Below are 10,391 nucleotides of genomic sequence, written 5' to 3' on the forward strand. Positions count from 1 at the left end.
TCTCTCTCTCTCTCTCTCTCTCTCTCTCTCTCTCTTGACGGTATTCCCACTTGGCGTGCGTTTGTGTGAAGTGGAACGCTCCGCTCTCTGGAGAAGAGTGGGGGGGGGGGGGGGGGGGGCGGAAGAGACGGGATAATCCTTTGGAGAGACGGAGCGGGGTCGGGCTGATGAGATGGAAGTGATGGAAAGACAAAGAGAGCGAGATATGAGGAGATGAAATAAGACGGATAAGAGAGACTACCGGGAGAGCGACAGCGAGGAGATGGCAGAGGAGCTCAGGCTGAACCCAGGGGTCGTGGCGGCAGCCGCGGCTAGGGTGGTGGCGTGTTTGCTAATCAGATTGAGCTGGGAGATTATGATGGTGTTTTATTTGGGGAGTGTTGTTGGTAGTGGCGGTGGCGGGCGCAGTCGTTCCCTGCTGCTCCCTCGTCCGCTGCGCCCGACTTCCCTTCCGAATAAAGTTGATGGAGCTGATTGTGTGTTTGCGCCGGGAAAGTTTAATATAAGAGAGAGGGAGGGAGGGAGAGAATTTCTTTATATTTTTCGAAAATAACCCTTCTTGTCTGTTCTTTTTCATACTTAGACACATGCACACACACACATCTCTCCGTCTCTCTCTCTGATGTCCTAGACGTTGTGCGTGTGTGTGTGTGTGTGTGTGTGTGTGTGTGCGTGTGTGTGACTGTGGCAACGGGTATTCTCGGTGCGAGGGCGGTGTGCGCTAGTGTGCGCTTGCGTGCACAATGGTGTGCGTCAGGGCTTAATTGCGGTGTGCATGGAAACGAGTGTAATTAGCCGGTGCGCTCTTCCCCCGCCGCCCGGCTAACTACCAGCATCCCCTCTGTGCTCTCTCTCTTCTTTTTCTTCTTCTTCCCTCTCTCTGCTTCTATTCTCAAGCCTGTCGCCACGACGACAAGCTCCACTCTGCCATTGTTCCCCACTGCTTGCTGAAGAACAAAGGAGGCGATGGCTATTAGCTCGGAGGGAGAGGATGAGAGGGAGGGAGGGAGGGAGAGGACTTGCGGAAGAGTTTCAGAGAACTGGAGGATAGATGGATAGATTAGAGCAGCACTGGGGCTCAGAGAAGGATCATTTCTTCCCCTCCTTTTGTTCAGGAGAGTAGATTGAGACGGAACAAGTTTACTTATTTAATTCCGGAGAAACATGCTCCCGTCCGCACACTTTTTCGTACAATCCACTTTCCGCCGGTCTCATCACTCTTCTCTCCCCCAATATCGTGATCCATTGCAACCCAAATTGAAGTGTGTGTGTGCGTACACAACACATATCGTTGCCTCATATGTACGCACGTGCACATGTGTGTGTGTGTGTGTGTGTGTCTGTCCGATGTGTGCGTGTGCGTGGCAGTATGTATGGAAAGCGCGACGGCTGGGAGCGTGGGCGGGTAATGTTCTGTCTTTCTGCGACGGTGACCCTCTGAATGCTAACAGATTGTAAGGCAACGGTGAGAAAGTGAATTTGGTTTCCCGGGAAAATGGAGCAAATTACACTTTTATAGCCCTCTGCCAGCCTTCCTTGTCGCCGCAATAACTCACCGCAGAGAAACGGAGGGTGTTCCGGGTGGTTTGCGGGGGGGGTTTCGTTCAAGGTGGTGGGGGGGGGGGGGCAGAGATCGGGAAGACGGTGTGTCGACTGGAGGTTGGCGAAAATCGGAAGGGGGGGGGGGGGGAAGTGGCGCAGCTTGCAGAGAAGTTGTTAGCCGACGTCCAGTGAGCTTGTTAAGGGCAACCTCTCACACCGTCCGCCGACTCTGGACTCCTCCCTGTGATGTGCAGTGCTGAGGTTACCGTCAGGAACAACCGTCTCCTGTCCTCACATCGCATACCCCTCTCTCTCATTTAGTCCTTTACTTTTGTCCTGTATCTCCCTGTGCCTTGGTAGTTGTAGCGAACATGAATAAGGAGCACTGCTCACGATGCCTAGTATTATATTTTTCTATATATATATATATATGCTATTGCAGCTCTCGGCGAAAGGTGGATAATGTTCTCCATTTGTAACACTGATGTAACGCCACTGCAATACGGATGCAGTGTCTCCTTGAAACGTATCAGTCGGCGAGCGGACTCGCTGAGCCACGAGCCGCGCTCCCAACCAGTGGCTAATTATGTGCATGTAATTGACCCGTGGTACAAATAGAGTTTTGTTCGAAGAGCTGGAAGGGGAAGAGGAAGATACAGATATGGAAGAAAGTCGTTACGCGTCGGCGGAACGCGCCCCTTGTTTAAAATGAGACGCAATTTGTTATTTTTATCGTTTTATTTCTCGTGCGTTTTCTTTTTTTTCCTCGCTGTGTCCTTTTAAATTATTAACTGGTGTGCAACGAAAAAAATCATGGTATGATTGATTGATCCTCGCCATTGATTTGAATGTTTTCCTACAGTTGAGAGAGTTCTTTAATATCAGATTCCTCTGAAGTTGGCTCTCTTGAAAGAACATCATATTCTCCCCCCATCAAATAAATGTTTATTTATTTATTTTTGGGGAATTCTGGATCCACCATTATAGATTTTTTGCTTCTCCCCCCCCGGCTCATAACAGTTTGTAGTTTTCTTCAAAGTAGTTAACGATGCGTGATGTGTTTCAAGGCAAACCAACCAGCCAATAAAGAGATACTTTCTATGCCTGATGGCGCATACCAATACGGCCTCATAAAATAAGTCATATTACTTGGAGGAAGCTGCCTTCTGCATAATATCCAATATACCCTGTGACTACGTGTGACTCCGAGGGCAAGAACACCTTTCCTTACACCTTTGCTCCTCGATTGTCTGTCCTAAATGGAGCCATTAAAATCCTTTCCCCCCCCCCCCACCCTCCCAGACAGCCCTGACGGCTTCGCTCCATCGTCGCTCGTCCCTCTCTCTATCTCTCTCTCTGATGCGAGCCGCCGCCAACTTTTCACGCCGTGACAGCCCGATAATAAAAAGGTATGGGTGCGAGCGCACAGAACTGCTCTTCCCATGTGCCCTGTTCATTAACCCCACTTTTCTCTCGGCACCGCGCCTCAGAATGATCCCAGAGATTGAAGACGGGGAAAAAAACGAGCCGGCCCCAAACACAATTATCTCCTCTCGTGAAGCCGAAAGGGACTTTTTTGCACAGACCCCTACCTCTTGACATTGTCTTTACCCCGGGATTTACAGAAATGTCTTTTTAATTATTTTTAATGAGGGTTTTGTCTGCCTTTCCCTGCTTCTTATTAATTGAGCTGTCTGTGATAAAGGCGTTGCGGTGAGAGGGGTGAAATGTCTATCGGTTCCGGCTCTCCTTTGGTCTCTGTGTCCTCTCTCTGACTTCCTATCTGCTGCCCCAGTAAAGCAAAGGCGGCTGGCTCTGTAATGAGCCATGCAAGACGAGAGTGTTGAGAAACTGAGCGGCTCTGTTCCCACTGCCCTGTGTGTGTGTCCGTGTCTGTGTGCGTGCGTGTCTGTGTGTGTGCGTGCTTGTCTGTAAGAGGGAGGGAGAGAGAGAATAAATGGAGAAAGAGATGGCTTTTGATTTGGGAATTAAAAGCAGGGCTTAGCTGGAGTGAAACTGCATTCAAGGTTGACTCAAGGGGAACCTCCTCCATAGCAGCATGGGTTCTGCCGGATGGGCACGTACGCACACACACACACACGTACGTGCACACACATACACACGTACACGCACGTACGCACACCAGGCATGCACGTCGAGGTGCGTTTCACCCACATGGCCCCGGCGCCCGTGTTGTTCTCCTTGGACGGACAATACGTTTCCTGTCTTCATGTTCTGCCTTTGCATCGGGATGATTGTCATTCTGCCCTCTCCCTGCACCCTCTCTCACCCGCCCTGCACCCACCCACCACCAAACCCCCTTCTCTCTCCCACCCGCCCGCCCTCCACCAGCACATCCACTCTCTCCCTATCCCTGTCTTTTTTTATTTATTTATAAATAAATATATATATATATATATATATATATATATATATTGCCTCTCACCATCTGCCTCCCCTCTCTCAGCTGACATTTGCTGTCAGGCAGCCTTATTATTGCGTCCCTGCAGATTTCTGATTAGGATCTCTCTCTCCCTCCCCCCAAAGGCACTCATTCTCTCTCTCTCGCTCTCGCTCTCGCTCTCTCTCCCTCACTCTCTCCTTAAGGCTTCAGTGTCCTCCACCCTATAGAAGCTCAGTCTAATAATGGTCTTTCTCTTTGTGTGTCTCCAAACTAGTTTGTTGTCCTTTTTTGCCGCATTCAATTCAGCATAATCAAGTTTGCTTTACCTCCCCAATATTCCATGTTGTATTGCACCACTGAATTCTCTTGTCCTTTCATTTTCTCTCTCTCTCGCTTGCTCGCTTCCTCCAACCCTCCCTTCCCCTTCTTCTCCTCCTTAGTGTTTTTAAAGGTCAGTTCCACCTTTTCTTTCCTTTCCTTTATTCTTCTCTCTCTTCGCTAAGGTCCCTGCAGCAGTCACCTTTATTTCTCCCAAGGACTCTGTATGTCTTGGGCTTGTTTTAATTATACTCTGTGGGCCCTTTGCCTGTCCCTTTTGAAATCCCTCCACGCACACACGCACATACACATGCCCGCACGCACGCACGCACGCTCAGTAGGAGCACAGACGATGCCCAGTAAATATCAGAGTGTATGTGTAGCTGCTGTCTGCTCAGATGTTTATTCCCCGGTCAAGGTGCTACCGTCCTCACCTGTATCAGGCTGCAACGATTCTACTTATTTGGTGAAATAAAAGGCACATAAGCGTTTAATTATCCTGCCACCCAAACTTTTTAAAGTGGGAGTGGAAATACTGTGTGTGTGTGTGTGTGTGTGTGTGTGTGTGTGTGTGTGTGTGTGTGTGTGTGTGTGTGTGTGTGTGTGTGTGTGTGTGTGTGTGTGTGTGTGTGTGTGTGTGTGTGCATGCACACGGACCTGTCTGAAGTGGTGTCTGCTCATCACGCCACAGAACGCTGGAGGAGACAGAGGCAGTTGTCATGGTGATGAAAAATATAATCCTTCGGGGATCCTTTTTGCCGCCTCATTTACGGTGTTGGCCACCAGTCTGGATGCCATTTTATTCTACAGCTCTCCATCAGCACCCCTCCGTCTTCCTCAAGGTTGTGTCTTAGCACTCATTCATCTGACGCTGTCTGTCTGACTCTCTGTCTGTCTCTCTGCCTTACCCGTTTGGGTCGTAGTTTATTTTCGGTGTGTTAGTCTGTCTGTGTGTTGTGTGTGTGTGTGTGTGTGTGTGTGTGTGTGGGCGTGTGTGCATGTGTGTCTGTCTAAAAATATAAAAAGATAAGCCCCTATTACAGTCTCTTCTGCTTTTGTTTTCACTATGCGTTCCTTCATCCCTACGGGCCTCACCTTTTGTCCAGCCATGGGAAGGTGGGGTGGGAGGAGGAGGAGGAGGGGGATGAGGAGGAGGAGGAGGAGGAGGAGGAGTGGAGCAAGGGGGGAGCCTTCAGAGGAGAATGCTTATTTTATCGCCACGGCAAAGGAAGACAGAAAAAGTGTACGAGGAAGCAAAGAGAAAATGTCACTTGACAGAGGAAGTTAGCCAGCCACTTGGTGTGTGTGTGTGTGTGTGTGTGTGTGTGTGTGTGATTTGACAGAGAAAAGCGCAGAGGCGGTGTGACATTTCCAGTGGCCCCCCCCCCCCCCCCCCCGTCTTGTTTTTTGCTGTCCCTATTCTCTGCTCCCACGCTGAGTAAATGATATATGTACGTGTTTGTGTGCACAGGTATGGTTTTGGTACGCTGGAGGGCAAATGGGTTATGCATCTGTGTGTGTGTGTGTTTGTGTGTGCGTTACTCTTAGCATCCAGTTCCACAGCCATTTTCTACCCTGTCTCTATTTTTCAAGTCAATCATCCGTCTCGCTCTCCTTTCCCGGCCTCCATCCCTCTCACCCTCTCAATTTTCCTCCCTTTCTCCCCCTCACTCTCTCCCTCTCTCTGCCTCTCTTTCTCATGTCGGAAATGTAATCATGTTCAGCAGCCGCGGTGCAGAGAGCGAGAGAGAGAGAGAGGTGGGTTGGGGGGTGAGGCCACACAGGGATCCAAATGGAGAGAGAGCGAGAGAGGGAAAGTTTGATGGTAGCGTGGAGAAGAGGGAGCAAAACGCATTTGTATGTGTACCCAATTACCACTCCAGCCAGCACAAAGTCACCTTCACCCAGGACACACACACAGACGCGCACACACACACACACACACTCTGAAAATAACTACCCAAAACCCTGCCTCCTCTACAGGGGGCTAAGTGTCTACGTGTGCGTGTCTGTGCTCATGACTGAATTGTGTGTGTTTGTCTGAGTTTGTGTGTGTTACTTTGTATGATGTTCTGTGCTTGTTTGCCTGTGTATGTGTGAGTGTCTGTACACCATTGACTACAACATTGAGGGATATGGGTCTCCTCTTGTCCATCAGTCCTGGTCTTATCATGTAGTGATTGCAGCCGTGTGTGTGTGTGTGTGTGTGTGTGTGTGTGTGTGTGTGTGTGTGTGTGTGTGTGTGTGTGTGTGTGTGTGTGTGTGTGTGTGTGTGTGTGTGTGTGTGTGTGTGTGTGTGTGTCCTTTGGCTGATTGCTCATGCTGATTATGTTCAAGCCTCACAGGTGCTGCCCACCTTGTCCCCTTACTCGGCTCTGATTGGCTGCGTGTGATGTGTCTGGAGAGGGAAAAGATGTAGTCTGTGTGTGTGTGTGTGTGTGTGTGTGTGGCCCAAAGCACATTAGTCTCAATGTGTGTGAAGTGTGCTTTCAGTTTTTTTGTGTGTGTATGTCTGTGAGTGTGTTTATTGTGTGCAGGGATGGTAACGTGTGTGTGTGTGTGTGTGAGTTTTCATGCTGACCTCGTTACCACCGGCCCGGTTCCGCCCCGGTTCTTAATTAAGAGACGCGGGCCTCTTCGCACGGCCCTGCTTTCCCACAATGCACAGGGGTAGGAACACCGGTTGGGTTGGCAGCGAAAAGGGTCTTTGTGATTATGAGGGAGAGAGGCAGAGAGAGAGAGACGGAGACAGGCAGCATGGAACAGGATGAAGGGGAGTGATTTAAAGGTGCGGGTTTAACCGTAAACACACTAATGAGCACAGAACAGAAGGGAATGTAGAGGGAGAGGCTCACGCGCGACCTTCATGCAAACGCCACTCATTTGCATAGAGGGATGGGGGCGGTACAGGTGTGTTTCGTGTGTAGGGATGGGTATCGTTTGGGTTTTATCCGATACCGGTGCCTACTCGGTACTTTACAAACGGTTCCGGTGCTAAAACGGTTCTCAAACCGGTACTTAAAAAAAACGAAACGGCACACACTTGCATTAAGCAGAAAGTCAGCGGACACTGAGTTGAATGGCAACGGTGTTTGCTAGCCTACTTGATATGCAAGATTTACGGTTGGCATCAATTATTCGACTTACCCGAAGAGGCTGCTGTGAGTGCTGTGACTGATACATATCTTTTTAAAATTACAAATAATTGTAATTACTCACTGAAAGCAGGCAGGCACGCATCATGGCGCAACATTACTGCCAAAGTCATATTAAGTAATATAACTCATGTGCGCAAGGCAGCCACAGGAGACACCAACATTGTTTTCAACCGCTCGGTACCGCGCTGTATTAATTCCCAAGTTTTGAAAAGAAAAAGTATTTGAAGCGAATAATGTTTTTGATTTGTTTATTTGGTTTTTGAACAGCAAGTTTTGGATGCATGCATCGGCTTTGAGTTTGTTTGTTTGTTACTTTAAAATTACATTCGCTCGCAACACACACACACACACACACACACACACACGCACACGTTCATTCATGTTCACCCACTACAACCTGCCGATCTTCAATCAAAACAACATCAAGTAAGCGATGCCACAGCGCGTTGACAAGTCCGTCCCGAGTCTCGAGGCGCCCATAGGCTTTATATGTTTGAAAGCCGTGACACACTCTTTTACCAGTTGGCCTGAAATACCACGCCTCGCAGTCATGGACCTATAAAGAAAGTCGTAGTCATACCATGCTTGTTTACCGCAACATTGAGAAGGGTCCCGTCTGAAACAGAGTCGCGCAGCGCTGCGTTCCGAACGTTGTGTAATCAAATACACCGTTATGGCGGTAGGCTATATAAAAAAATCATATCCTAACGAAAATACACACCGTTATTCAGTGAGAACCGGTATAGCGCCCAGCACTAACGCAAGTTGACGCCGCAACACCATGGGGGCGGGGCAGGGGGCGTTTAAAAACGTCAGGCACCGTTATGAGGAACCGAAATGTGTGTTCTTATTCGATCTCGTTACAACCGTTTACGTCGGAACCGGTTCCCCACTGGAACCGAGTTTCGGTGCTCAACCCTAGTCGTGTGTCTCCGTTCCATGTGCAGGCCTGTACATCCAGCCCTGTAATCTGTTCCATCCCCTTCACTTGCCGCCCATGCTCCATCTCTTGCTCCGTCGCTTCGCGTTTCCCACCACACCGTCTGATTGACCATCCCTGTGTGTGTGTGCTTGTCCACACGTGTGTGTGTGTGTGTGTGTGTGTGTGTGTGTGTGTGTGTGTGTGTGTGTGTGGGAGCCTGAGAGTGTGTCTACGACACGACACGACTAGATGTTAGTCTCGGTATCCGCAAATGTGCTTCTCTCTCTGCTCTTCCCCTTATCCTGTGTGCGTGTGTGTGTGTGTGTGTGGGAGAGAGAGTCGGGGTTAAATTTTAATGGCGCTGCCACATCTGCGTGGCTTCACGGAGAGGCCAAATGTGGACTGACGCGCCCGCTGAGCCATGAGAGCAGACAAGATAGCGGGCGCAACGATATCCGGACGCATATGCTGCCGCTCGCGCACACAAACACTCCTCGCCTTCACACTCGCACAACCGCACTCTGCCACCCACACACACACAAGGAAACACAACACAACACAACAGTTTGGTTGGGAAGATGTGCATTGACAAGATGCAGGTGATACACAAAGACGCACACTACATAGCAATAGTTTTCATGACATAAATGATGAGCATCTATGACATGTTTCTATGCGTGTGTGTGTTAGAGAGGACTCAATATTATTAAGCGAGTCAGTCATCGTAACAATCTGGCAAGTTCTTTAGAGACGGGCCACTTGTGATAAGTTATCAAGCATTGTGTTTATTCAATATTTGTCTGATTGTGTTGTTTTACTGTTATGCTGGTAATGTATTCCGGCAGTATGCTTACAGAAACAAAGGGAGAAAAACTCGCCTGCAAATACACACGCACACGTGCACGCACGCACAAACACACACACGCAGACATTGTCCGTGTTCAAGCCATATCTTCTGTTGTTCCTTGATTGTTTTCATCTGCCCAGTCTCGACTAACAAGCTGATTGGCCACACATCCCTCATGGCTCACTAAACACATGGTGGGATTAGTGTGTTTGTGTGTGTGTGTGTGTGTATGTGTGTGCATGCACGTGCGCGTGTGTGTGTAGTTTGTTAGCACCGTCAAGCAACCTGCACTGTTGCCAATTCCTGCGAGAGGCAGATGTTGTACGATCTGCTCGTCTCTGTCTGATTCTCTTCAACCGTATATTTTTTTCTCTCTTCTTTTCAAGGCTTCATGGCACCACGTTCCGCTGGGGGGAGGGGGGGGGGGGGGGGGGGATTCTGGTAAAAGAGGAATACATTGGAAGTGAGTTCAAATCCTGCAGCCTGCGGCCATATTCATCCAATCTGTTGATAACGCACAGAACGTTCTGGGTTTGTAGTTTTGCAGTTTTTCTTTGCGCTATTCCAGTCTCCGTCATGCTCCACACATGACAGGCACCGCCATCGCGCACACTCCGGACGCACGCTCACGCACACACAGAAAACCTGCCACATGTACCTTGTTCTCCTCTTGTGATCCTGGCTTTATTGATGTAGCTGAAACACCTGCACTCGTTTCCTCCTAAGCGGCTGAAACAAAGCCTGTTTGACACGCACAGGTACACACGTTGTCGTGTTGGCACAAGCACTTTGTATACCGTGGCAGCGCCGTTGCCCCCCCCCCCCCCCCCCCTTCGCCCACCGGACTTTTTACTTTTATTTCGTCTCTCCCTTTGTTTAGCGCAACTAACCGAATGACGCTATGCTCGCCTCGAGGTAAATGTACGCGTGTTTGTGAGCCGGCCAGCATCAAAGCTGTGATTTCAATGAAGCCGGGCCAATCTCTCGCCCGAATCATCCTCCCTTCCTCGTCATCCCTCCCTTCTTTCATCTCCTCCCACCTTGACCCTACGTCTTCCTCTCCATCATCGTTGTATTTTTTGTGTCATGGTTTTATTTTCGGGTCTGGTGAAGAGTCTCCTCGTGTAGTTCTTGCCTCTGCTCCTCTGCGCTCCTCTGCACTCCTCTGCGCTCCTCAAACTCCTTTCCCAGGGTCTCTCT

The sequence above is a fragment of the Gadus macrocephalus genome, chromosome 10 (assembly GCF_031168955.1).
Source record: "Gadus macrocephalus chromosome 10, ASM3116895v1".
NCBI classification, from domain to species: Eukaryota; Metazoa; Chordata; class Actinopteri; order Gadiformes; family Gadidae; genus Gadus; species Gadus macrocephalus.